General features: G+C 39.0%; 1 protein-coding gene and 1 pseudogene across 1 annotated transcript in view; one reads left to right on the plus strand and one right to left on the minus strand.

The window, feature by feature from the left end:
• Positions 1 to 26,962, plus strand: part of BORCS5 (BLOC-1 related complex subunit 5) — a 72,873-nt gene that overhangs the window by 12,079 nt on the left and 33,832 nt on the right. The gene's annotated exons all lie outside the window — the stretch shown is intronic.
• Positions 21,991 to 23,036, minus strand: LOC119042799 (annexin A2-like; annotated as a pseudogene).

A 26,962-nucleotide genomic window follows, 5' to 3' on the forward strand; every position in this document is an offset into this window, starting at 1 on the left:
AACCAGGTACAGCTTCTAGCACAAGCTATTTGGAAAATATACATACTCTGTGACACATTAGTAATCTATAATTAGGTATTTTAATGTTTATCAGAACAGAAAAGGGAAAAGTTACTGCCATAGGAAACTTTCAGTGACCTTAATTTTTTGAAGAGAAAACTATTTCCAGGCTACCACTATACTCAAAACAATTTTACACCAAACATTTCTCGGCAGTTGGGACTGTATCATAATCATCTCTAGTTTCCCAGAGCCTAGCACAAAGTTTGACACTTGGTAGGTATTCAGTATGTTCTTAAGCATTGGGGTATTATACTAGATGTCGTAGAGGGGAAAGGTAGGCCATGACGGTCTCCTTTGGGAGACAAGAATCTGCAAAAAGCATATGTCCACAGCTCGGGTAGTATCTGAGTACCACATGAGTGCTGCAGTCATTAAATTCTGTGGTGTTTCAGAGGATTAGTAGCTCTTGGGAGGTAGGGTCAGGGATCAGAGGTGTCCTCAAGAAAAGGTATTTAGAGATGAAAAGGGAGGTCAGGTGCAAGTGAAGAAAGGAATGGGCCAGGGTTTAAGGGTAGGAAATTATGGTCCGTAAATATTCAGAAAGGTAAGGTCAAGGGCCCTGAATTTAGGGTTTATGCTTGGACTTAGTATTTTTTAGGGAGGAGGAGACATTAAAAAACATCAGGGTGGATGAATAATAATAATAATATGTTTGGTAATGCTTCATTGTTTACAAAACATTAGGGCCTGAAGAAGGGTGAGTTAAAGATCATTACCCTTTGATTTTAAAATGCTGCTTCTCTAAAGTCTATTAAAAACAGTTCTATTTAGCATAGTGCCTGAAATTTTAGTGAATCCTTAATAACTGATTCTTTTTGATAATAATATTATTAAAACAGAAAAAAACATATTAGGGACATTCTACAAAATAATTGACCACTGTTCTTCATAAGAGTCCAAGTCATGAGAGACAAGAATGACTGAAGAACTGTCAGATTGGAGCAAAGGAGACATGAGTGCGGGGTCCAGAGCTGGCTCCTGGAATGGAGAGGGGTATTAGTGGTAAAAATGGTGATTCGAATAAGACATGTCGTTTAGTTGATTGTATTGTCCTAATGTTAATGTACTGGTTTACTTGATAATTGTATATACTATATTAATATTAGGGGAAGCTGATAAAGGGAACATAACATAATATAATCAGAAAAGATCGCAGTTCTCTGTTGGGACTATTTTTCTGAGAGGTCAGATGCTGTGAGAAAGGCTTTAGGAGAGTCTCATACCTTGTAGGTATTTTAGGATAGACATTCACTAGGATGGCTTAAGGTGAGAGAATTCCCATGAAGGCAGGGAAGTAGAACTTCTGAGGACCCTGGAGTCCATCTCTATACATATTGTTGCTAGGAGATAAATTTCTTCAGTGTCCTGGCTTTTTAGACCACTTGAACATTGGCTCTGCAGAGTTATTTAATACTTCCCACCCCCTTGTAAGGACATGCACAGTAGTCTAATGAGACGGAATTCCCAGGGCTTTACTATCAACTCACACCATGCATTTCAATTTTTTAAAAATGCTTTCTACAGAGTTCTGACTTTGGTCTTTCCCCATATATTTCAGTATCTTTACTTAGATTACCTTACAGGCCCAAATAATAGTAGGGGGACGTCTTGCCTTTGTAGAGATATTAGGTATGATTCAGTTCAAAATCAGTGTGTGAATTTTATATATACTTATAACCTTGGAAATTTTTTAAATTCTCAATAAAACACACTTTAATATACATATACCCCTGTACTTTAAATGTTTACAACGAAAGGAAAGTCGGCATGTGCGTATCTGGACATTTAGACCACTGTGGCCTGTGGTGGATGAGGGGGCGGTGTGCAGGCTGGGTTTGGTTTTTCTTGCCGTGCCTTTGGTGTGAGCGCAGTCCTGGATTCATAATGTGAACTCAGAAGTCTTTCCTCCTCTGTTTTCTGAAAGAGTTTGTGAAGAATTGGTATTTATTCCTTCTACAATATTTGACATAAGTCACAGTGAAGTCACTGGGTCTGAATTTTTTACTTGGTATAAGTCTATTAAAATTTTCTATTTCTTCTTGAGTCTGTCTGATAATTTTTGTCTTTCTAGGGATTTGTTTGTTTCATTAATCTAATTTGTTGGCATAAAAATTTTCATAATATTTTAATCCTGTAAATTTCTGTAATGTCAAATATGTCTCTCTTCTATTCCTAATTTTGATCATTTGTATTTATTTGTTTATTTATTTATTTGGTCAATCTGGCTACTGATTTGTCAGTTTCGTCCATCTGTTTTATAAACCAGCTTTGGGTGTCACTGGTTTTCTCTGTTCTTTCTCTGTTTTCTGTTTCCTTGCTTTCTGCTCTGTTGTTATTATTTTCCTTTCTTCTGCGTGATTTAGGTTTCATTTGTACTTCTCTTTCTAGTTTCTTGAGGTGTAAGTTTAGTTTAATGATTAGACAGCTTTCTTTTTTTCTGAAATAGACATTTAAAAGCTCTAATATTTCCTTTAAGCACTGCTTTAGCTGCATCTCTTAAATTTTGATATGTGGCCCTGGCTGGTGTGGTTCAATGAATTAAGTGTCAGCCTGCAAACCAATGGGTTGCCAGTTCGATTCCCAGTCAGGGCACATGGCTGGGTTGCAGGCCAGGTCCCCAGAAGGGGTGCATGAAAGGCATCCACACGTTGATATTTCTCTCCTTCTCTTCCCTTCTCTCTAAAAAATAAATAAAATATTTGAAAAATTTTTATATGTTTTCATTTTCATTTCATTCAAAACACTTTTTATATCCTTACTGATTTTCTGTTTAGTTTTGTCAATTATTGAAAGTGAGATGAATAATCGTTCATCTGTTATTGTTGAATTGTCTCATGCTACTTTCAATTCTGTGAGTTTTTTCTTCATTTTTTTTGAAATTTAAGTATTAGGTATGTATACATTTATAATTATTATATCTTCCTAATATAGTCACTTTTTATCATTATGAAATGCTCTGTGGCTAATAAAACTCTTTGCCTTAGTCTTTTTTACCTGTTAATAATATAGCTGCTATCTTGTAATTCTCTGTGTTATGTATGTGTATATACATACATATATATATACACACACACACTTGTTCTTTTACTTTAAACCCATTTGTGTCATTGACTCTATAGTCTGTCTCATATTAAAAATATATTTACATATATTATAAACCTAAAAATACAGTGTCATAGTTATTGCTTTAGAAATGTTTATATCTTTCAAGTACATTAAGAGAAAAAATGATTAAAAACACATTCAATATTCTGTGTTAACTCAAATATTTACTATTTTTGGTGTTTCTTATCACTTCTTGTGGCTTTGAGTCACCAACTGGTGTCACTTTCTTTTAACCTAAAGGGACGTATTTCAGTGTTTCTTGTCATACAGGTCTACTAGCAATAAATTTACTCAGTTTTTGTTCATCTGGAAATATCTCTTATTTTCATTTTTGAAGGATAAATTTGCTGAATGTGGAATTCTTGGTTGACAAAAGTTATTTTTCCCATAACTTTTCTGTATATCATTCAACTATTCCAGTCTCTATTGTTTCAGATAAGTCACTTTTCTCATGCTGTTTTCAAGCTTTTTCTCTTGGACTCTGGCTTACAGATTTTGTTATGTGTCTTGGTGTTGATCTCTTTTATTTGGAGTTTCTTGAGTTTCTTGAATGTGTTGATTAATGTTTTTCATCAGAGTTGGTACGCTTTTCTCTTCTCTCCTGTGGGATTTCCATCATGTATGTGTTATATGCTTGATGTTGCCCTGTATCTGAAGGTCTGTGCATTTTTCTTCAGTCTTTGTCTGTTATTAAGATTGGATAATTTCTGTTTTCGGGTTCACCAAATCTTTCTTCTGCCACCTCAAAACTAAAGTAGGTTTTAAAAAATTAAATTAAAAAATGCTGTTGCATTGCTCTGGTGAATTTTTTTATTGTAGTTATTGTAGTTTTCAACTCCAGGATTTATTTCTTGCCATGGGAAATCTCTATTGGGGCATTCATTGTTGCCATACTTTTATTTTTTATTTTTTTATTATGACCTTCTCTAGTTCTGTACATTTATATGTAATATTTATATGTAATAAATGCTTTGAAATTTTCGTCTGCTATATTCAGCTGGGATACTTAGGGAGTTTCTGTTGGTTGCTTTTTTCCTTGAGTATGAATTACACTTCCCTGTCTATTTGTATGTCTCTTAATTTTTTGTTGAGAACTGGGCATTTTAGATAATATAGGAGCTATGGAGTCTGATCTCGCCAAGACTTTTGTTTATTTTATTTTCTTTAATTGAAGAATATTTGACAATTGAAAATGGGACATATTTAAATTATATAATTTGATGATTTGATATAAATATGCATTGTGAAACAGTCACCACCCTGTAATTAATGTATCCTGTTGTTGCTCTTTTCATTTGCTTATTGTTTCCTTGTTTGGTAACATGCTTATTATACCTGTGAATTCTCACTTCGCTGTGATTTGTGGCCATCAGTGTCTCTGCTCACTTTTTTAAACTGGTTTTTATTTTCAGTCTTTTCCCGTGGGAATTGCCCCTATATCTACATGACTTACTAGTCAGCCAGTGGTTGAATAGAGGTTATGCTGAACCACCTTGATGTTGTAAGTAAGGTTTTTGTCATCTGTCCGTGGATCTGTGTGAGGGTCAGTAGTTTACCTAAGTGAGGGTAAGGGTAAACATTCAAAGTTTAGGGTGTTTTCAAGTCGTTCTCACCTTTTACATTCCACGGGGCCCTTTCACCTCTTCTCTTGGCAAGCACGCAGTCCGTGTCCACCAGGAGTGTGTGACCTGTTGGAGCCTCTCAGATTTTGCTGTAACAGTATGCAGCCTGAGCCAGGAATAAACTCGCCCCAGCCACGACCACAGCCTTGTGCTAGGAGACCATCTGGCCCTTCCACTTGCCCTCTCCGAGGCAGTCAATTCCACCGACTCCACCACTGAGCACGGAGCTACGCCCCGCTCCAAATGAAGTGAGCCTCTTCCTACTGCAGCAGAAAAACCTTATTATCCTTGTAACCTGCCCCCACTCTGACACAGTATCTGCTTCAGCTGTCAGAATGCCACAGCTTTCCACTGTTCTTATTCAGCTTCATGTGTTTTTTAGGCATAAATGTGTCTCAGAATATTGTATGCCTTTAGTTGGTTTTTCAAGCTTCAGATGGGTTGTTTTTATGAATTTTGTCCAGTTTCATAGTTGCTTTTTGCAGAGAGGATTTGTTTATTGCCTCACTTGGCTATAGGAAGAAATCATACCTGTCCCATCCAGTTGCTTTTAATGTAGCCATGTGTTTGTATTTAAAGTGAGTTCCTTGTAGCCGGCACATACAGAGTGGTGCAAAAGTAGGCTTACAGTTGTAAGTATGTGAAACACAGAGTTTATTTTTGTATTGTTACTCATTAATTGTTGCATTATTTTCCATATGAACAGCTGTAAACCTACTTTTGCATTACCCTGTAGTTGAGTATTGCTTTTTTAAAATTCATGTTGAATTCTCTGTCTTTTAAACATCTTTAGCCATCTTATATTAATGTAATTTCAATGTAGTTGGATTAAACTCTCCCAATTTGCCGTTTTCTATATGTTCCACGTGTTCTTTATTCCGTTTTCCTGTTTTTTTTCTGTCTGCTTTACACTAATCAATTCTTCTTATGATCTAATTTTTATCTTCACTATCGGCTTATTATTTAAGTCATAAAATATTTTTGTGTGGTTGCCCTAGGGTTTATAGTATGTATCTTTGATTAATCACCACCTCACTTATTAGTGTAGAATTTTTATCACAGGAAGGTTTTTATACTCCAATTTCCTTATCATATTTTGTGCTATTGTTGTTATACATTTTTCTTTTACATATGCTGCAAACCCACAATACATTGCTATTTTTGCTGCAGATCAGGGGCGGCAAACTTTTTTCTGTAAAGGGCCTGAGAGTATGTATTTTAGGCATCGCGGGCCATCTGGTCTTTGTCTCAGCTACTCGGTTTTTGTCGTTGTAGCGTGAAAGCAGTCATATACAATACATAAAAGAATGGGTGTTACTGTGTTTCAATATAACTTTACTTACAAAAACAGGAAATGGGTAAAATCTGACCCTTGAGCCATACTTTGTTGACCCCTGCTTTAAACAATCAATTATTTAGAGCTATTAAAATTGTAAAAAGGTATTTTATATTTACCTTCATTTCAGTCATTTTTTATATAGATCCAAGTTTCTATTTGATATCATATTCCTTTTGCCTGAAGAACTTCCTTGACATTTCTTGTAGTATGGATCTGTTGGTAATGAATTCTTCTAGGTTTCATAGTTCTGGAAAATAATTTATCTGTAACTTTTTAAAAAATCTTATCTTTCTTGCTCTGTATGCAGTGTATCTCTTTTCTCTGGATGTCTTAAAGATTTTTCTTCTCCTTTTCCTGTAAAAGAAATTAAGATACAATTTAAGTAAAGTAAAATTTATCCTTTTTGACATACAGTTCTGTTACCATTGATGTTATCTATACAGTTGTTTAACGATCCGACAATCAGGATATGAACAGATCCATCATTTTCAAAGAGTCATCCGATGTCCCTCTATAGTCAGTTTCACTCCTCACCTCAACCTCTGACTACCACTGGTCTGTTTTCTCTCCCTACAGTATTGCCTTTTTTAGAATATCATTTAAATGAATGTCATTTAAACGAAGGCTACATATGAAGCCTTTTGAGTCTGGCTTCTTTCACTTAGAATAATGTGTTTGAGATCCACCCATATGCTTGTATGAGGAGCTTGTTTTTTTTATTGCCAATCAGTATTCCATTTTATGAATCTACCAGTTTGTCTATGAAACCAGTTTTGTGGCTTTAACAATACACAGCAAAATTGTTTTCCAAAAGATATAATAAACCAATTTATAGCAAAACCAGCAGTATCTGAACATATCAGATTCATAATATCCTCTTCAGCACAGGGCATTATTTAATTGTTTTTTTTCCTCCAAAATGGAAATGTCCTTTATTCTGATCATAAAAGTAATGGGTGCTCATTAATAACTATAGAGCTGTCTCCTCTGTGAGCTAACAGTTGCAGTCCCGTGTATAACATGATTTTGTGTCATTCAGCCTTCTGGTCTAAAACATACTCCACTTTGGCCCTTTGAAAGTATGACCCCTAGCAGCGAGCAAAGTATTCCAGGTATGAGCGGGACCTTCTGCTTTGCTCTGCACGCTGTATTTCTCTTAATACAGTCCAAGTGTGGAGTAGCTTTTTTGGCAGTCACATGCAATTGTGGCTGCCAAAACAGAATCGCCTAAAACCCTAAAGTCTTTTTCACGTGTGCAGCTGTTCAGTCACTTCTCCTACAGTCTGTATTTCTACAGGTAGTGTTTGGACCTTCAGTGCAAGACCTTAAAATCATCTGCAATTCACTGTCAGGTGTGGCATGTGTTTTTAGCTTGTTGAGTTTTTTTGTGAACCCCCGTGATTAATCTACTATGAGTGACCTCTGATGAGGTCACTAAAAAATGTTCAACAGCACAAACCCAGGTCAGAGAGCCAGAGGAGAGCTCCTGCCATATCACAGTTAACTGATACAGAACTCTTGCTATGTGTTAGGAATATTTTTAAATTTCTGATTTCTATTTAGTATTTTTTGGGATAAGGAGATTGCCATCTTACATGTAATTAGTGAGAAGTAATATTCAATAATGTTAGACTTACTGAGAGTCCTTTTTGTATGTTTTTATTAGCACCATGTTTTATTTTATATATATCATTAATACAGTGTCTATTATGGTGTCCTATGTATTACCACTACATATATTTATTATTCCTACCATACTTATTTAAAATGTTGAGGCATTTTTTTCTGAGATAGAAACCACATTGTGGAACACACTTCCCAAACATATGGTGGCCATGACCAGAGAGATAAAAATCACACCATTCAAAGGAGAATAAAAACTCTATTTTAAGACCTGCTCCAAACCTAAATAGGGCAGCAGCGTCATGGCTGCTGCTAATTTAGACGACACAAAATCAACAAAGAGGAACTGGTAGCCAAGGGTAGTTAATATCCAAAAGCAAAAGAAATAATCCATAAGTAAAGAAGTAATTTCATCATGACATTCACTGTTTTCTTTGGAGTTGGACATTGAGTGGTAGTAGATAAGCATATTATTAAAACCCTGTATCAGGGAATGTTCCATAGTAATGCAATAAGGAAAATGGGACGAGGCATGAATTATTATGGAAAGGAAACCAGACTCATAAGGGGCACATATAAGAAAAGGTAAGTCATTTGGAAGTCTGGTCCACGGACCAGAGGAAGGCTGACATTAACACTGTGGCCAGATGGGCTTTATCTTCCTGCTGTTCTTTCCATTTCCTGGGAATATACTAAAAAAGATTGAAACAATATCAAGGCAGCCCCACATGTTAAAAGTGCTAGATGGAAATGAAAAACAATGTTCCCAGATATGAGCTTAACTCCTTTTGATTAGACAACTAAACCATTCTTTTAGCAAGTTGAAGCCAGTCCTCCTCCGACTTGCATGAATTCTGGCAAGAAGCTGCAGTTCTGGGGCCTCTTTATTTTGGCTTTGTTTTATCCCTGCTTTTGCTTTGGTAACACTTATGGACTCTTACTCTTTCCAACACGGGGACAGGACACAGGGTGTTGAGGCAAATGATCTGGATTCAAATAGAAAGTATGTGGAGAGGGATTAGCTATCCCTAGCCTGAGTTGCCCCGCTCCCACCAGGCCCAAACAAATAAATACATTTCTAATGAACAGTGATAATTCTAATTAATTTTGTACAGACCTCTGCTAGAATCTTTCTTAAGGCTGGCTGAAATATGTAATTACTGATCAGAATGTTTGGTTGCTCCATACTGCCTGTCACATTCAGGTCTGAGTTCTTCAGCTTGACGTGGAGATCTCAAGTATTTGTATCCGCATCTCCCACTGCCTGAGCATGTCCCACTCCAGGCCAAAGCGGACTGCTTCCCTTGCTTTACCACCTCCATGCCTTCACTTACGCTCTTCTATCTGAAAGCTGTCTTCTCTACTGAAGCCTGCTAAAATCTTACCATCCTTTAAGATTTTTTTAAATCCTCACCCCAGGACATGCTTACTGATTTTAGAGAGAGGGGAAGGGAGGGAGAAAAACATTGATGTGAGAGAGAAACATCAATGGAGTGCCCCTCATACCTGCTCCGACCAGGGACTGAACCGGCCATCTAGGGATGTGTCCTGACCAGGAATCAAACCTGCAACCTTTCCGTTTCTGGGAGGACATTCTAACCATCTGAGCCACATCAGCCAGGGCCATCCTTTACAAGTTTGATTATCCGTTTGTTTAAAAGATATTTAAGTGGCTACTGTGAGCTCTAGGCACTGTCCTAGTAGGTGAGCCTCTAGCAAAATATTAAATCTTTGCTCTCGTGGAGCTTACTTTCTAGTAGTTCACCCACGAGAATGTAAGTTTGCCTCAAACCATCTCCTTCATCATCTTTTTTACTTTCTCTTCATTGATATGATACACCTTTACACAATTATCATGACGAAAAAGGAAAGGGTAATATATTTGAAGTGATCACTGTGGCTGGGCAGAGAACATTCCAGATGCTCTAATTTTTAAAGGTTCTGTCCTAAAAGTAGAAAGAAACAAATATATAAAAGGCATAAAGATATAAAAAGAGTGATATGGACTTGAATAGGGTCAGGAAATATGAAAACAGGATAAACAGAGGCTTCTGAGGTATGAGGCATAAAGAATACCCAGAAATATAAAAAGTTATGTTAGAGCAAAGGTAGCAATGAGTGGATGTAGTCAGCCTCTTGTGCCAACTGAGGGGATGCTAATGTGTGGCAGAGCAGAACTATTTACACTTACTTTGCTTTCCTATTTTCTGTCAAGAGGAAAGATCATTCACTGTTAGTGATAGAACAAAGAAGTAGTTAAAATCCTAGATAGAGCATATTGTAAGTGCAATTAGCTGGTCAAAATATATTCTTTTCTGGTGCTTGTCTTCTCACCCCATCTCTATCCCTCCACTCCATCGTCACCCCTCCAGTCCAGGGAGCTGAAAGAACTTGCCAATGAAGTTACTGAACTGCCATCTTTAATGAATTGTGGAGAACTGAAGAGGTGCAGAAGCTTAGACAAAGAAAAAGTACCCCCATTAAAACAGGGAGCGATAGAGGGAGAGGGGGACAGTTGAAAGAGAGAAGATGATTCCAAAATGTGCGTTCCTGTAACATTCCATCCATTGGTTCCAACTCTTCGTACCTACAGAGCCTGCTTCCTTTTAAAATATATATGCACTATCTTGTGTCTACATAAGTCTTGTCTTTTACAAACTAAAATTTCTTAGATAATCCCACAGATCACAAGTAAGATGCTATAGGGTTCTGACCTAGATGTCTGTCTTATTCAACATTGTCAGTTGACTTAGGTCCTACCAAAGGACCCTAGACATACTTGATACTCATTAAGGATTTGTTGGTTGCCTTTAAATAAGGAAGTAGAGGCATATTAATCATTTTGCAGATGGTGAAATGTTAGAAGGAATTCTGACATGATGGATGACATATCTGGTATCCAAAATGATCTCAGTAGATTTGAAATGGCCTGGGACCACGTTGACATTTAAAAGCAATAAATGTCAAGTCCTACATTTAGATTAAAAACAATCAGTTGCATAAGGACAGAATATGAGAAAATTGGCTCAACAGCAATTCACTGGGAGCTTTTATTGCTACCACAATCAGAGAGTGGAAGAGCAGTCTCAGGCACAGCACCTGGCACTGGTCACTCTCTGCCTGAGAGAGTGTGCTGGGTGTCATGCTTAAGGAGGTATTTATAAACTAGGGTATATGCTGAATTGCCTAACCAGAAGGTCGTTGTCTGGAAACCTCATGTAACGAAATCTTGGAGTAGATAAGAGTTTCGACATTGGAGAAGAGATGGCTGGGGGGGAACACATCTGTGTTTTAATGCAGATAGATGGCTGCTGAATAGATATAGGGTTACATCTACTTTTGTGAAGTCTGATGGTCAGAACTGAGGTCTCTGGGGAGAGGTTACTGGGAGGTGGACTTTACTTTGATATAAAGAAATTTAGGTAATAATCATTTTAATGGTAATTATTGAGCAATTACAATGTGTCAGGCAATGAGCCAAGCACTTTTCTCACATTTGATCTACACAGCAACCTTGTCATATGGGTACTTTTTAGTTCTGTTCTATAGATAAGGAAACTGTTGTTCAGAGAAATTAATTTGTTCAGTGTTGTGCAGCTAGGAAGTAGCTGAACAGCTGTTTTCTTTTTAAAGATTTTACTTATGCATTTTTAGAGAGACAGAAAGGGAGGGAGAAAGAAAGGGAGAAAAACACCCATGTACAGAGAGAAACATCAATCTGTGTCCTCTGCATGCCCCCAGTTGGGGACCTGCCCTGCAACTCAGGTATGTGCCCTGATAGGAATTGAACTGGTGACCTCACTTTGTAGGCTGGTGCTTAATCCACTGAGCCGCACCAGCCAGGGCCCACCAGCTGTTCCTAACCTATATCTGAGTGGTCTCAAAAGCCTATGTTCATAACCACTATGCTGTCTTGCAAAGTAATGAACTCTCCATTACTAGATATGTTTAAGCAGAATGGGAAGGATCCTCTTCCGTACTTAGAGCCAATTCTTGCAATTCATAAGCATGTGGAGGGACAGTGTGGCATAATGGGGGAGGAAGCACGAAGTTTGGAGTTAGTTCAGGGATGAAAAATGTCACAGATTGGCCATTTGATCTTGGGCTAGTCACTTAACCATTCTGAGCACCATTTTCCTCCTCTGTAAAATGAGGATACTAATTTGCATGTCATCCTTACCCCAGCGTTCGTAGCAGCACGATTTACAATAGCCCAGTGCTGGCAGCAACCTGGGTGCCAATCAGTAAATGAATGGATCAAAAAACTATGGTACATTTACACAATGGAATACTACACAGCAGAAAGAAAGAAGGAGCTCCTACCCTTCACAACAGCATGGATGGAACTGGAGAGCATTATGCTAAGTGAAATAAGCCAGGTGGTGAAAGACAAATACCATATGATCTCACCTTTAACTGAAACCTAATCAACAAAACAAACAAGCAAGTGAAATACAAGAAAAGCTGTGAAAATAAGAATAGTCTGACAGTAACCAGAGGGGCAGTGGGAGGGGATGGTAGGGAGAAGGGGGGAAGGGTTTCCAGGAACAACTATATAGGACACATGGACAAAACCAAGGGGGAATGGAAGCAGGGGAGGGAGGTGGGGATGGCTGGGGTGGGAGGAGTGGAGGGGGATAAATGTAGACAACTGTACTTGAACAACAATGAAATAATTATCTTTAAAATAAATAAAATAAGGATACTAGTACCTACCTCAGAGAGTTAGTGAGAGGGTTAATTTATGTGAGCCCCAGGGGTTATATGTAGTATGTATTTGGTATATATTGGGGACTCAAAATATAATTGCTGGAATTGTACAGAAACTCCTCCTAACCTTAACAGTTATGATCGTTGGACTTAGACCATCATTGTTACAATTTTATATGTTTCTCTCTGTATTATGTAACATTAGGGCTACAAGCTACTTTATCTCTAAAACTATACTTGCTCATACTCCAATTAGCATAGAAGGTTTGGTTGCTAGACTCGATTTCATTTACAATTTCGTACAGATCAGCTGTGTGTGTCTACTTTGTACAGTTATTCTTTTGTCTTCCTTCCTGATAGCAAGTTACAATCACCTTGTAATTTGTTACTGTAGGCTTGGAAACCAAAATAAAAATCAGTAGGCCTTTGGGGGCAGAATGAAGAGCTTCCTGTTACTAAAATACGTTGGCATTAATGCATGGAATTTATAATAAACTATTTGGGTGGCTTGTAGGCCATTTTATTTGTTTTTCCCTGTTTCTTGGCTGTCCAGTGAGTGGAAATTATTAAATAAGTAAGATGCAACTAGATGGGACACTATTTTTGCTCTTGAGTTTTACAACCTAGTAGAAAAAACAAAGCATCATAGTATATTTAAAGCCTAGGATTTTAGAAGCATAGTGCTCATGTACTATTATATGATGTTATAAAGTTAACCACTTGTTGAGTGCCTGTTTACCATATGCCAAGTGCTGCACCAGTTGCTCTTTGTGCAGAATCTTTTAAAATCTTCAGAACAATCCTGCGAAGAAGGTGTTAAGATCACTCTCATTATATGTAAGTAAGAATGCTGAGCTGTGAGAATGACAGAGATTAGACAACTTGCTCAGCACTCACAGAGATTTAAACTCAGGCCTGTCAAATTGTAAAGACCAAATTCTTTTCATCACACTGGAAGAGGTGGACCATGGACATAGAAAACAACTATATAGAGGAATATTAATTGTGCAAAGCCTAAAAGAACAAGCAGGATTTTGGTGGGATATCTTGGGTGAGGAGCAAAGTGGGCCTTAGTATGCCCCTGTTGGGGGGGGAAGTGGGGTGGAAACAGTGAGATACCTGCTTGACCAAAGAGAAAGGTGCATCTTGGGGAGGAGTAATGAGTAAGGTAAGAAAGCTAAATGGTGGCCAAATCATGGATGCTCTTGAAAGCCAGGGAAGGGAGTTTGGAGGTGCTGGTGTAAGAAGCAATATAGTTTTATATTTGTTGCAATAGGGAGCAAGGTATGAACACATTGATAGCTGTGGTTTTTGGATTACTGGTAGGACAGTGGCCTGATATGGGCACACCGGTTAGGAGACTTGTAGTTTTCTACAAGTCTTGTAGAGCTTGATGAGCTGGTGAAAGTCTGGCCTGAGGTGAGGGTGGTGGAAGGAAGAGCAAATTTTAAGAGACACCTTCAAGGAAGAGATAACAGGACTTCACAGACTGGGTGTAAGAAATAAAGGAAATGGAAGAAGCTATAGGGTTTCCTGCTCATGGAGCAGAATAATAGCAGAATTGGAAAGGGGCGATTAATTTTTTTAGATGGCCTTGCAAACCCGCAGCTGGTAGGAGTCATTTCAGTGCTGCACCATTACGGCACCCTTCTGGTCACCGAGGACCAGCAGGAGTGCTGGGATGGGGTGGGGTGGGGAGTGTAAGGAATGGGAGGGACAGGTGTCTTTTGAACTTTGCTGTCTTCCTGACTTGATTTGCGGTGGATCTGTTGAATGCAATATTACAGTCATGGCAAATACCGTTGTGCTGATGTGCTTAAACACAGATGTGGTATTTTATAAAGGGCCAGCTAAAAATCTTGGGTGGGAATTGAAAGGAAGTATGAATCTTTGTATTATTATTTCACCATTCATGCCAAGGACCAATTTATCCTTCTGGGTCTGTATCTTTAAACAGCAAATACCAGTATGAATTTACTATGTTGGAAACTGCTACCCTCATTTAGAAGCCATTAACCTTTATGTTGATAAAATAATATTCTTAACTGAGCATGTAAAATCTGTGCAGAACAGCTGCAGCCTTTCCGGAACACTAACTTAAAAAGCACTCATCATACTGTTTGAAAATCAAAAGCATGTGGGTGGGATGAAGTCACCTGAGCAATTTTCTCTAATTATAACTTTCTAGGCCTTTTCTTTTGTCTTTTTCAGGCTGACTTCACACACACACACACACACACACACACACACACACACACACAGAAGTACAAACCTATGATTTTCTTATTTTTTTCAACAGGCTTTTTGCACTTGCTTTTGTTCTGTAGCTGCAGTCCCCCTGAAATGTATACGTTTTCTTTTTCCTCTCCTAGTTTTTAAGCCTCGCATCTCTAAGGACTTTGGAAGCCCTCACACAGAACTAGCTGTCTCCTTTAAGACTCCTGAGCTGTAAGCAACACCTCTGAAAGGATATCTGGGTGCTTTGTATCTAAACTGAGCCTCTCAGGTAGCACTGGCAACTGCAAAGTGCCTTGACGTTATAGAAAATGAACCAGTAAAATCTTAGTTGTCACAGAAGATCTTCTGTGTGGATTGGGTTCCTCAGTGCCGTCCTGGTCAGCAAATACTGGAACAGTGACAGCATTGGTTGGCCCTCATGCCCAGGACCGACCCACACCTGGCCCACCTGATGCATTCTAGGGGTGGGCAAAAGTAGGTCTACAGTCGTGAGTATGTGAAACACAGGCTTTTTTGTATTATTATTGCTTAGTTATTGTATTATTTATCTGTATTACAACTGTAAACCTACTTTTTGTCCACCCATGTATGTATATTTATATACACCATTAATTCTTTGCAACAACATTTGGAAAAGTAAAAGGTTGGAAACAACCCAATTTTTTTAAACAGAGATACAGCCGTTCAGTAGGATACTGCTATGCAGATAATAAAAAATGAGAGGAGGTGTACTGATATGGAAAATTTTCTAAAATATATTAGGTTGGAAAAGCAGTAGGTTATCTTTAGGTAGCAAAGAGATAAAAATAAGAATATATATTTGTCTTAATTGAATATAGGCTCTGGGACATGACCAACAAGCTTTTCAGTGAATTTTATACTGTTTGATTTGAAAATCATAGTAATTAGTAGCTATTTAAATATTGAATCAAATAAGTTTAAAAGTCATTAGATGCAATCTTTTATGTTTTTACATACCATCCTTTTTTTACTATTTTCATTTTATAGCTTTGCGATCATATTTTCTGTTGTTCTTGTTGTAACTAATGCATTCTGATAAGAAGTGTGGTTGTTGGCACTCTCCCCTGAAGGAAGGAGCACTAGGGAATAGTACTGTTTCCAACTGCGCCTTTTGATTAAAAGAGTAGTGGAATGGAAAGGGTTTCACAGAACACTTCAGGGAGAAGGATTAGTACCTGCCATAGCTCAGTCGTTCCATCATAGTTGGACACATAGTAAGAACACCAGCACCAGTTTTTCCAAGAAGCTAACCTGAATTTTAGCTTATTTTATAGGTAGAATAAAATTGTTGGCTCTCCAAAATTATTCATAAAGTAAAGTAGCACTTTGCCAAAGAGATGTTAAGCATGCGGTAGTGTAATATGTCTGGTTAACTCTTTTAAAGTTCACTCATATTTCTTCTTCCTTTTTTCTTCCCAAGTAACAAAAGTTCTTCACCTAGAATAGAATTTCGGGCTTACATTTTCTTTAATATTGAGAGCTCTTTCTTGTTACTGAGAGGTATCTTTTTCAGGGAGCTTTAATTATCAAGTTAACTCGTTATCATGTTATCTGTTCCCTTTTAGTAACAGAGGCAATACTTTGTCTTCCAGAAGCTGTTTGAAAAGATCTTTTATACAGACATCGGTAGTGCCTTTGGGTCCTAGAAATGAGGTGTTACATCATTTGTTTCAGAAGGTACACTAATCCATCAAAAGCAAGGTGGGGAAAACAAAATGCAGTTCATAATCTTGTTGCTTCAAAACTAGCAAACGTTTTGGGAGAGCAAGTTCTTGCTGGACATCACTAAATAAGAATGAGTTGATGTCACACTTGGCAAGAAGCAACTCGATTTTTTTCCCCACACAAATAGTACAACATGGCGGGGAAGAGGAATTGCAGACAAAGGGTAAAGAATTATTAAGAAAATAAGCAGAAGGAATGTTAGAATGAGTTGCTTGCTACAAGAGAATTACTATGATATAAAAGCCATGTTTGTTTTGTTAGGAGGACTCTGAGTTGGCACATGAAGTGATGAAGGGGAGAGATGTTTACTGGGCCCCTCCTACACTCCCTCCCAGGCCCTGTGCACTGATCCCGGTGGAGGGTTATGTAACCACCTTGACACATTGTGAGGGAAGAATGGCCCCTGTAGCTGTTTTGGCTCAGTCGAGTGCTGTATCAAGTAGGAGCGAAGTCTCTAAAACACGGTGACACCACACTCAAAACATAGTCGTTTTAGGTTAGGATTTCCCAACTCCAGAAGGTGCGAGCGGTGTGCCACCACCTGGTCCCCCTGCCCCCAAGAACTTTGTGCAGCATTGGGAATGTGGGCAACCCGACGGCCAGTTTTACATATTCCTAAAAGCCAGGAGATGTGGAGGTTAGCCAGTTAGTTATTGAAATTAGGGGGAGTTATCTGGCTCAGTGCATGTCTGTGGTCCAGTGTTACATAACAAGAGTGTTGGAGTGGGTTGGGGCAGACCAGTTTTCATTGTATGGGACTGCCCTGTGTGTCGGAGGATGGTTAGCATCCCTTTCCACTAAATATCACTAGTGCCTCCAGTTTCTGACAGCGGGGAGGCCCCATTCTTCCAAATCCGCCCCCCAAACGGGGCAGACCTAAAACCAGCATGTGCTTTTCAGCATTAATAAGCAGCACAGTTTTCTTTACTGCTTTTTTTTCATAAGGTCTGGGAAGGCTTAGGAAATTATGCATTTATAGCTTTCATTCAGAAGAGATTTCATTTTTAAGAAATCCACTATTGGGAAAAGCAGTTTGGAAAGCTGGATGGCAGGGAAGGACGTTGCCAGCAAAGAAAAGGGTGAGGCGGAAGTGGCTTCTTAACTAGCCTGCTGGTGTTTCCCCAGGTCTCCAGGTCTGCTGGTGGTTCCTTCTTCTCCAGAGGCAGCAAGTATAAGCCCCAGGAGGAGAGGCAGGGTTAGGAGATGAGATGGGGGTGGATAGCAGGATGGAGTGGTATGGGGGCAGAGGCATGTGTGAAGACAAGATTTGGGTTGGTATATGAAGATGGCAGGCATGGAAGTGATAAATGCAATAAAAAAGAAATTGGAGATTTTACATAGCATTGTTAAGCTCACAATATTACTAGTTCTGGGGCAATTCAGTGCATTACAGATGCACTAGAACTTTCCAGGGGAAAACTTGTCAGAGATAATCAAATCAGTTAAAGACCTTCACGTAGAATCTTGAATTACTTCTGTCCAAGATGGAGGTGTAGGTAGACACACTGTGCCTCTTCGCACAACCAAAAGAAGGACAAAAATGATTTAAAAACAAAAAGCAACCGGGACTGACAGAATATCGAACTGTATGGAAGTCTGACAACCAAGGAATTAAAGAAGAAACATCCATCCAGACTGGTAGGAGGGGTGGAGACAGGGAGCCAGGCAGAGAGGACTCGAAGTAAAGTGGAAGTGGAGGAGGGGGTGGGGGAGCAAGGTGGCAGCTGACGGACCCAGCGAAGCAGTGGATTGTGGAGTGGGGGACCCACAAGGCTGCAGCTGGCTAGCAAGGCACCAGCAGGAGGACCTGACAAGGCGGCAGCTGGTGGAACAGGCAGTCCTACATTCATGTGCAGGTAAACTGGGAGAAACAACTGGGGAGCAAGACAGACCGCACAACCCAGAGTTCCAGTGGGGAAATAAAGCCTCAAACCACTGCCTGAAAACACCTGTGGGGGTCGAGGCAGCAGGAGAAACTCCCAGCCTCACAGGAAAGTTTGTTGGAGAGACCACAGGGTCCTAGAACATATACAAGCCAGCCCCCCCTAGGAATCAGCACCAGAAGGGCCCACTTTCTTGTGGGTAGCCTGGAAAGTGACTGAAATCTGGCAGAGAGTGGAGCAGGTGCAATTGTTCCCTCTCTGACCCCTCCCCCACAACCCAGCAATGTGGGTTGCCCCACCTGGGTGAACACCTAAGGCTCCACCTCTCAAATATATTAGACACCCAGAGGCAGAGAGAAAAAAAGTGGCACAAATGAAAGAAGAGATCAAAGCTCCAGAAAAAAAATACAACTAAGTGATGAAGAGATAGCCAACCTATCAGATGCACAGTTCAAAGCACTGGTAATCAGGATGCTCACAGGATTGGTTGAATTTGGTCACAAATTAGATGAAAAAATGAAGGCAATGCTAAGTGAAATAAAGGAAAATGTATAGGGAACCACTAGTTCCAGGAAACTGGGACTCTAATCAACAGTGTGGACCAGAAGGAAGAAAGAAACATTCAGCCAGAAAAGAATGAAGAAACAAGAATTCAGAAATTATGAGGAGAGGCTTAGAAACCTCCAGGACATCTTTAAACTTTCCAACATCTGAATCATAGGGGTGCTAGAAGGAGAAGAGGAAGAGCAACAAATTGAAAACTTATTTGAAAAAATAATGAAGGAGAACTCCCCCAATCTGGCAAAGGAAATAGACTTCCAGGAAGTCCAGGAAGCTCAGAGAGTCCCAAAGAAATTGGACTCAAGGAGGAACACATCAAGGCACATTATAATTACATTACCCAAGATTAAAAATAAGGAGAGAATCCTAGAAACAGCAAGAAAAAAGAAGACAGTTGCCTACAAAGGAGTTCCCATCAGACTGTCAGCTGATTTCTCAAAAGAGACCTTGCAGACAAGAAGGAGCTGGAAAGAAGTATTCCAAGTCATGAAAGGCAAGGACCTACATCCAAGATTGCTCTATCCAGCAAAGCTTTCATTTAGAATGAAAGGGCAGGTAAAGTGCTTCTCAGATAAGGTCAAGTTAAAGGAGTTCATCATCACCAAGCCCTTATTATATGAAATGTTAAAGGGATTTATCTAAGAAAAAGAAGATAAAAAATATGAACAGTAAAATGACAGAAAACTCACAGTTATTTACAATCACACCCAAAACAAAAACAAAAGCAACCTAAGCAAACAACTAGACCAAGAACAAAACCACAGAAATGGAGATCAAATGGAGAGTTATCAATAGGGGAGTGGGAGGGGCAGAGAGGGGGAAAAGGTACAGAGAATAAGTAGCACAAATGGTAAGTAGAAAATAGACAGGGGGAGGTTAAGAATAGTATGGAAAATATGGAAGCCAAAGAACTTACACGTATGACCCATGGACATGAACCAAAGAGGGGGAATGTGGGTGGGAGGGGGTGCGCAGGGCAAATAAAGTGGGAGAAATGGGACAACTGTAACAGCATAATCAATAAAATATACTAAAAAATGTTGACTTACAGTATTTACTGTGCTTTTGTAGTTTTGATATTTAAGCCTTGCCTTCAAAAGACTCTCTCCTAGATCTGTGGCCAGCAATTTTAATGTAGCGTCAGCTGTTGCTTTCATTGTGGCTTCTTAGTCTCAATGGCCATTTTCTTTAGATTTTGTTAACTGAGTCACTAACTAAAAGTGTCTTTTTTTATGTTCATTTGGACTTTCTGAAAATGATACAGTGCTTTATTAGAAAAGCTAAGCATGAACATTAGCATAAGAATTATTAGCATAAGAATTAGCCAAATTCAATGTTATTAAATAAGATGTGAAAATAGAGGGAAGTTTTAAGAAATAGCAACACAAATCTGTCTCATCTTCATTATTAGTCACAGCTTAACTTACACCTTGGTTTTACACCAAGGCTTAGTTAACTAAGTATAAGAACATTTCTTTTAATTCAGTTACATGTGTGTCACTGGGTTTTTATCTTGGTCTTCTCACTGGTTGTCAAACACTCTGGCAATCTGTCTTCAGTGTGAGTCTTGTTTTTGTCACAGGCGATCTTTCTGAGCAGCCAGGACATTGCTCCTTCCCTAATGGGCTCCTTCTGCTACAGCTTAGCATCAGTAGAAATTACCTTGGTCAAGCACATAGCGAAGAGAGAGTTTAAGTTTTCCTGAGTGTCTCCTAAGGTGACTGAGGGTGGAGTGATGGTGGCGTAATAAATTCTGTGGGAAGCGAGACCATAGCTTCCCTGAGGTTTGCAGAGGGGTCTCAGACTCAAAAGAACTTAAGAATTACTGCTGTGGATAGAGCCTTGCCCTCCACAGAGCTTGCCAGCTGCCACCTAAAATTTCTCTTTTCATTTGGAATATCTGAGCATTTTGCAAAAATAGCAAACACCTGAATCTTAATCTACCAATTTTGTCAAATTTCAATATTTTGCCATATTTGCTTCAGATTTTTTTTCCTTCTGACCCTAGAAGAAAAACATTTCAAATACTGAGGTTTTTCATGGCCATGAATATTTTTCATGGCTTTACTACCTATTCTTGTATCTCTAAACAATGTCTAATATTCTTTTATATGTTTGACTTTATATAAATTGCATTCTGCTGTATCCATGTTTCATATATTTCTCTAACTTTCTTTTTTGGCTTATAGTTTTGAAATTTATTCATGTCTCTATATACCTCATTTTCACTGTTGTATAGTATTCCATTGAGTTAATATTTTACAGTTAATGTTGAATCGTTTTAAATTTGTCACTCTTAAACAGTGTGCAGTGGGCATCGTTATACACGTCTTCTTGTGCACATGTATGAGACTTTTCTCTAGGGTATGTCATTAGGAATAAATTGCTGTCTGATAAGGCACATGTATCTTCAGTTTTACTGGAGACAGTCAAATTGCTCTTTGGAGTGATCGTGCTGGTTTATGTTCTTACTAGCTGTATATGAGTTCCTGTTGTTCTGTATCCTCAATAAAACTGGATATTGTCCCAGCTGTTCCTTGTTCACTGATTAATTTAAAGTCAGTACTGTGCTTAGCAACTATCTCAAATGTAGAATCAGATGCAAACTGATATATTTTTTACACCAAGGTTTCTCTTTTTAAAGGAATTGGTTTCATTTTGAGTTACAAATCCAAGATTTCTATAGCCTAGCATTGTTTGCTCATATTTATTTTTTAAAACAATGTTTCTTTTTTTATGAAATAGTGACTCTATGATTGTTTTTAGATAATTTGGAAAGCAGACTTGTTTGTTTTTGTTTTTTTTTAGTAAAAATTCAGTTTATTCATCTGTTTACGACACAGTACACAAGAGGCAAAGTGTTTCACATCATAGATTTAACTTCCAGCTCCTGGGAATGTTCATTTCTTTGGCTAAAAAGAGAGACTAGCTGGGAAAGCCAGGCAATGCTTGGGCAACTGAAATGAGGTGGGGCAGGAGCAATGCTAACATCACCCTCACGGGGATGAGCATGGGGGCTATTAGTAGCCAGCAGATTTTCTAGAATTGTTAGCTGGAAGCATGGGAGAACCACTCCTGGATGCTCGAGCTGTCTCGGGCCTCAGTTGTCCCCACCACACAGGTATAGCAGCGCTTTCTGGTAGTCACCTGTGGTGTCTTGCTGGATGTAAGGTACTATGGGACTTGCCATACTTTTCGAATTCAGGCCTGATTTTCAACATGTCTACCTCGCTGCAGGAGATCATGATTCTCATCAAGACCTTGTCGCATGTCCCCTTGCCCTTCATGGAGTCATACAGTCGGTCAGCAAAATATAGGGGCTTGTTCTGGATGCACTGGACCAGGTTCAGGAAAGCATTTTCCAGGTCTCCCTTGACTTCTTTCTTGATGCTTTCCAACATTATCATAAAGGCTGTAGCTCTTGTACCTTTCAAATACTTTCTGAAGGTGCCACACGCTCTACTCGGTCATGATGCTGATCCACTTGGGAACGTCAGTTCCTTTCCTCTTCACTCCAGCGTCATAGGTATCCTGGGCATCCTGGTCAGTCAGTTCATAATCAATGACAGAGCCGTCCTCTGCTCTTCTACCCTTGGCGAGGGCAACCATCAGCTTACGGAAGTCACCAGATGTGTCGGAAATAATGTCCTCCAGGTCAGTATTGTACATTTCCTTGTAGACTCTGTTAATTTCTTACAGCCCCTGGTTGGTCCTTGAGCAGATAATCTCAGTGAGAGAGTCCTCATCAGTCCCCAGCCCCTTCATGGAGGCCTTCAGCTCAGAAGCATCATACTGAGCAGGTGTTTTCAATAGGCCCAAAATCACTGTCTCTGGGTAGCCCGACAAGGCTGACTTTAGCATGGATGGAAGTCCCTTCTTGGTCCTTCTCTGGTAGGCAAAGGCAATATCCTGTCTCTGCTCATTGCTGCGGTTGGTCAGAATGTTGACGATGGTGACCTCATCCACTCCTTTGGTCTTGATGGCTGTTTCAATGTTCAGAGCATCCTGGTTGGCATCAAAGTTGGTATAGGCTTTAACCGAGCTGTACGCATTTGCAGGTGTGGAATGATCACCCTCCAAGCTGAGCTTGCTCAGAATTTTGTGAACAGTAGACATTTTGAAAGCAGCTGGGCTGGGTGCTGAGAGCTGTGAGTGTCCCTAGAAGCAGAACTCTGGAAAGCAGAGTTTTAAAAAAGAACGTTAAAATCTCACCACCTAGACATAGCCACTGTTAACATTTTGCTATGTATTTACTTCTAAGTTAAGCACGTACATGAAATATGTATATTTTGGATTTCAAACCATGAGGAATATGTCTCTTACATAATATTTTACTTAATATTGTATTAAGGCATTTCCTGTATCATTGGATATTGTTTGAAAACACCATTTTTAATAGCTACAAAACATTTCTTTGTGTAAGTGTATTATAGTTGGATAGTTATATAGTCATTCTCCCCCTGGAGGACATCCTGGGTATTAAAATAATGCTGGAGTAAACAATCTTGGTATATAAGTATTTTTTTTTTAGTTTCAGTTTGTTTCTTTTGGATAGATTTCTAGAAGAGGTCAGTAAATATTTATGGAATTCGATTGAAAAGATTATAAAAAAGGCATCTAGGGAGGAAAAAAGCAGTCAGGAGAGAGGAAAACAATAAGATTTTGAAGGTCATGAGATCTATTAACTCAGCTTCTCAGTTTTGGAATTGAGTGAGAAATCTGTCTCTTAACTGAATTTGGAGACCCTTCTTTTAGTAGGGACAAGTCAGAGGTAAACTCTCCCCTATAACATTGATGCCAGAGAGTCGGTTGTGCATTGTGGTTTCAGAGAGCGTAGAAACTTAAAACTGGAAGGGACTGTCAGAGTTTATCATACAGCCTACGAGTCGCAGGTCCCTGAATTGAGTGTTTTGTAGTGTCTCATCAGAGTGAGTAGACTTCCAGCCTTGGCTTGCAGAGTATCTGATCCCAAGCAGCTCCTTGTCATCGAGGGCAATCTGTTCCTTTATTGGACAGCTTCGATTAGTAAGTCCCTTTGATTTTTCTATAACTTTCACTTTTTAAAAAATTTAATTTTTATTGTATTTTTTCCATGACCGTTTAGTCCACTTAGACCCCTTCCCCCCAGCAGTCACCACACTGCTGTCCTGTCTGTGAGTCTTTTTTTTTTTAAGATTTTATTTATTTATCTTTAGAGGGCAAGGGAAGGAGAGAGGGAGAGAAATATCAATGTGTGGTTGCCTCTCGTGCATCCCCTGCTGGGAACTAGCCTGCAACCCAGGCATGTGCCCTGACTGGGAATCGAACCATGTTTGTTTGGTTCACAGGCCCGTGCTCAATCCACTGAGCTACACCAGCCAGGGCCATGTCTGTGAGTCTTATTGTTTGTATTTTTAATGAAAGGTTCCCTAAAAATAATCCTGGAAATATTTCACCTTTATATAATTATCTGCTAGTTTCAACTATAAGTAACATGAAAACAAATGTATATTTTACCTCCTTTTTAGTTTTTGTTTCCCTCCAAGGTATAATTTAGCTTTATCTTGTCTTTATACTAAACATTATTCGTGTGAAAATGGGTCAGATAGAAAAACTTTCCACCCAGTTTTATACTTGGTGGACAGAAAAGTTCCAGAGTGCTTTTACGTACTGCTTACTTTATTACTATATTTTTAGAAGTTGCATGTAAGCGGTGGTTTTGGTGTACACAGTCCCACTTTCCCACTAGTAATACCTGATAACAACCACCTTTATGCTTCTTTCTTTTTTCCTGTCTTTTTCTTTTCTTCTTCTACTTTTCCTCCTCCTCCCCCCACCCTTCTTTTTTACACAAAGGTGTTATATTACCTCTATTAATCCCTGTGTGACTTCTCAGGGTAGGCATTTTTCTCATTTAGCAGATGAGGATGCTGAGGTTTGGAGAGGATTAAAGACCTTTCCTGCCACACAGCTTTTAAAGGCAGAGCCAGCATTTAAACCAGGTCTAATCTAAAATCTGTATACTAACCAGTTTGCAAGTCTGTCTCCATAAGTTACTTACGTTAGTGTCATAAAATCAAATGTATTTCTGTTCTAAAGATGTTCATGTCTTTGGATTACACCAACAATTTTCAACCTTTTCATCTCATGACACACATTAACTGATTAGTAAAATTTTGCAGCACACCAAAAAATATATTTTTTGCAGATCCGACAAAAATTAGGTATAGTTTTGATTGATTTACAAAAATAATAATAGTTATTATTATTAACCATTTACATAGTTAATAATAACATTAACTATTATTAACATACCCTTTTTGCTCCAAAGTGACTTTTTAAGAAAGATTTTGTTTGTTCATTTATTTATTTTTAGAGAGACAGGAAGGGAGGGAGAAAGCGAGGGAGAGAAAGATTGATGTGTGAGAGAAACATCAGTTGCCTCTCACATGCCCCGAACTGGGGACCTGGTCTGCAACCCAGGCATGTGCCCTGACTAGGAATCAAACCAGCAACCTTTTGGATCGCAGGCCTACACTCAGTCCACTGAGCCACACCAGCCAGGGCCAAAGTGACTTTTTAAAAAAAATCAGGTGTCTGTACTTGTATCTAAGGATTTCTGGTACCAAGAATTAACCAATCAGATGCAACCTCATTATGCGATGTGACCAATAAGAGTTGTGTGCAACTCTGTTACATGATCTGTATATTTATGGTTCAAGACATGGCATTCTCACCAGACATCTGTGGTTGTGTTGGCTGTTGCCATTTGTTTATTTGACAACATAAGGGAAAAGAGGTCAGTGCCCCTGACTGAACAGTCAGGTATTGTATGTTTTAAAGATTCTTGTGGCGCACCAGGTGAAAATCGCTGCGTTACTCGGTTAGTGCATCACATTGGCGGTGTGTGTGTGTGTCATATGGGAAGTATATTGCTTCTGCTTGCTTCTCTTAAATCCGAGCTCCTCTCCCTTGGTTGGAGCACCAAGGATTTCCTTCCTGTGATTGCCCATCTCTCCCTCGTTCCCAATGGTGCTCCTTCCTGTTTCTGGGGAAACTAATGCGCAGAATGAGAAAAGAGTAACAAATAATTACATAATATTTTTCTGAATATTATCAATTGATGTGTTTCATAAAGGAGGATGTTTTCACAGCTGTGTGCTTTAGGGATAGTGGGAAAAGTTTGAATTTTTATAAGCTGGTTATCTTCTACAACGAAGGCAGTGACTCACATGTGTGAGGGACTTGGAAGGTGGAAGCCAGTTCTGTGAGCCCTGCGACAGGAATCTGTGTGTTTATGGTCACATTGAAGTTCTGATATGTTATCTCAGTGAACTTGAGACCAAGGGTCAAGGAACTGAGGAGTGAATTTGTTGAATATATGATTTAATTACTCTGGACCAATCAAATTTTCACTGAGTGATGATGGAATATATGGTGTATGTATTTTTATGTAGTTACTAGGGAAAAGGAACAAAGTTTAATCCTTGGTTTTGTTGACCTTTGGTATCACTTTTATCTTGTAGTTTCACATCATTGCCTGTGCTGACTTTTCAAAAGACTGCAGTCAAGTGATTTATAGACAAGGGCTCATGCAGTACTTGCACAAGAAGAGCCCATATCTTCACATATGGGTGACGTAAGTTTACTTTAGAGGCAGGAATGAGTTCATTTCTTTGGAGAGATATGAAGAGAATGTGTCTCTTGCTCTGGTGAGAAATAAATTTAAATCAGATCTTTGCTTGCAGGAAATGGAATGGAGTAACTGGGCACTTGAGCCCTCAGAAATTAGGGGTCTTTAGCCAAGGCCAAGCAGGCACCAATTGTGTGTTTGTAGAACTCATTCAAACACAAGCACTCCTCTGTGTCTGAATAGCATCTATGAACATCTAGGGAGAACTACTTTGTATATGTTTATAAGGCACTTTTGTGGCTTGAGTCTTCCAGAGACAAAAATATGTGATCTTTTTCCCTCAAGGACCTTATCAGGTAACATACACAAAAATGATGCTCTGGTAAATCCACAAATGAACTGTTAACCAAGTGTGCTCCAGAGATACAGCCCATGAAGAGTCAGATTTAATTATAAATGA

The sequence above is a fragment of the Artibeus jamaicensis genome, unplaced genomic scaffold (assembly GCF_021234435.1).
Source record: "Artibeus jamaicensis isolate MK-2021 breed Jamaican fruit bat unplaced genomic scaffold, CSHL_Jam_final contig_233, whole genome shotgun sequence".
Taxonomy (NCBI): Eukaryota; Metazoa; Chordata; class Mammalia; order Chiroptera; family Phyllostomidae; genus Artibeus; species Artibeus jamaicensis.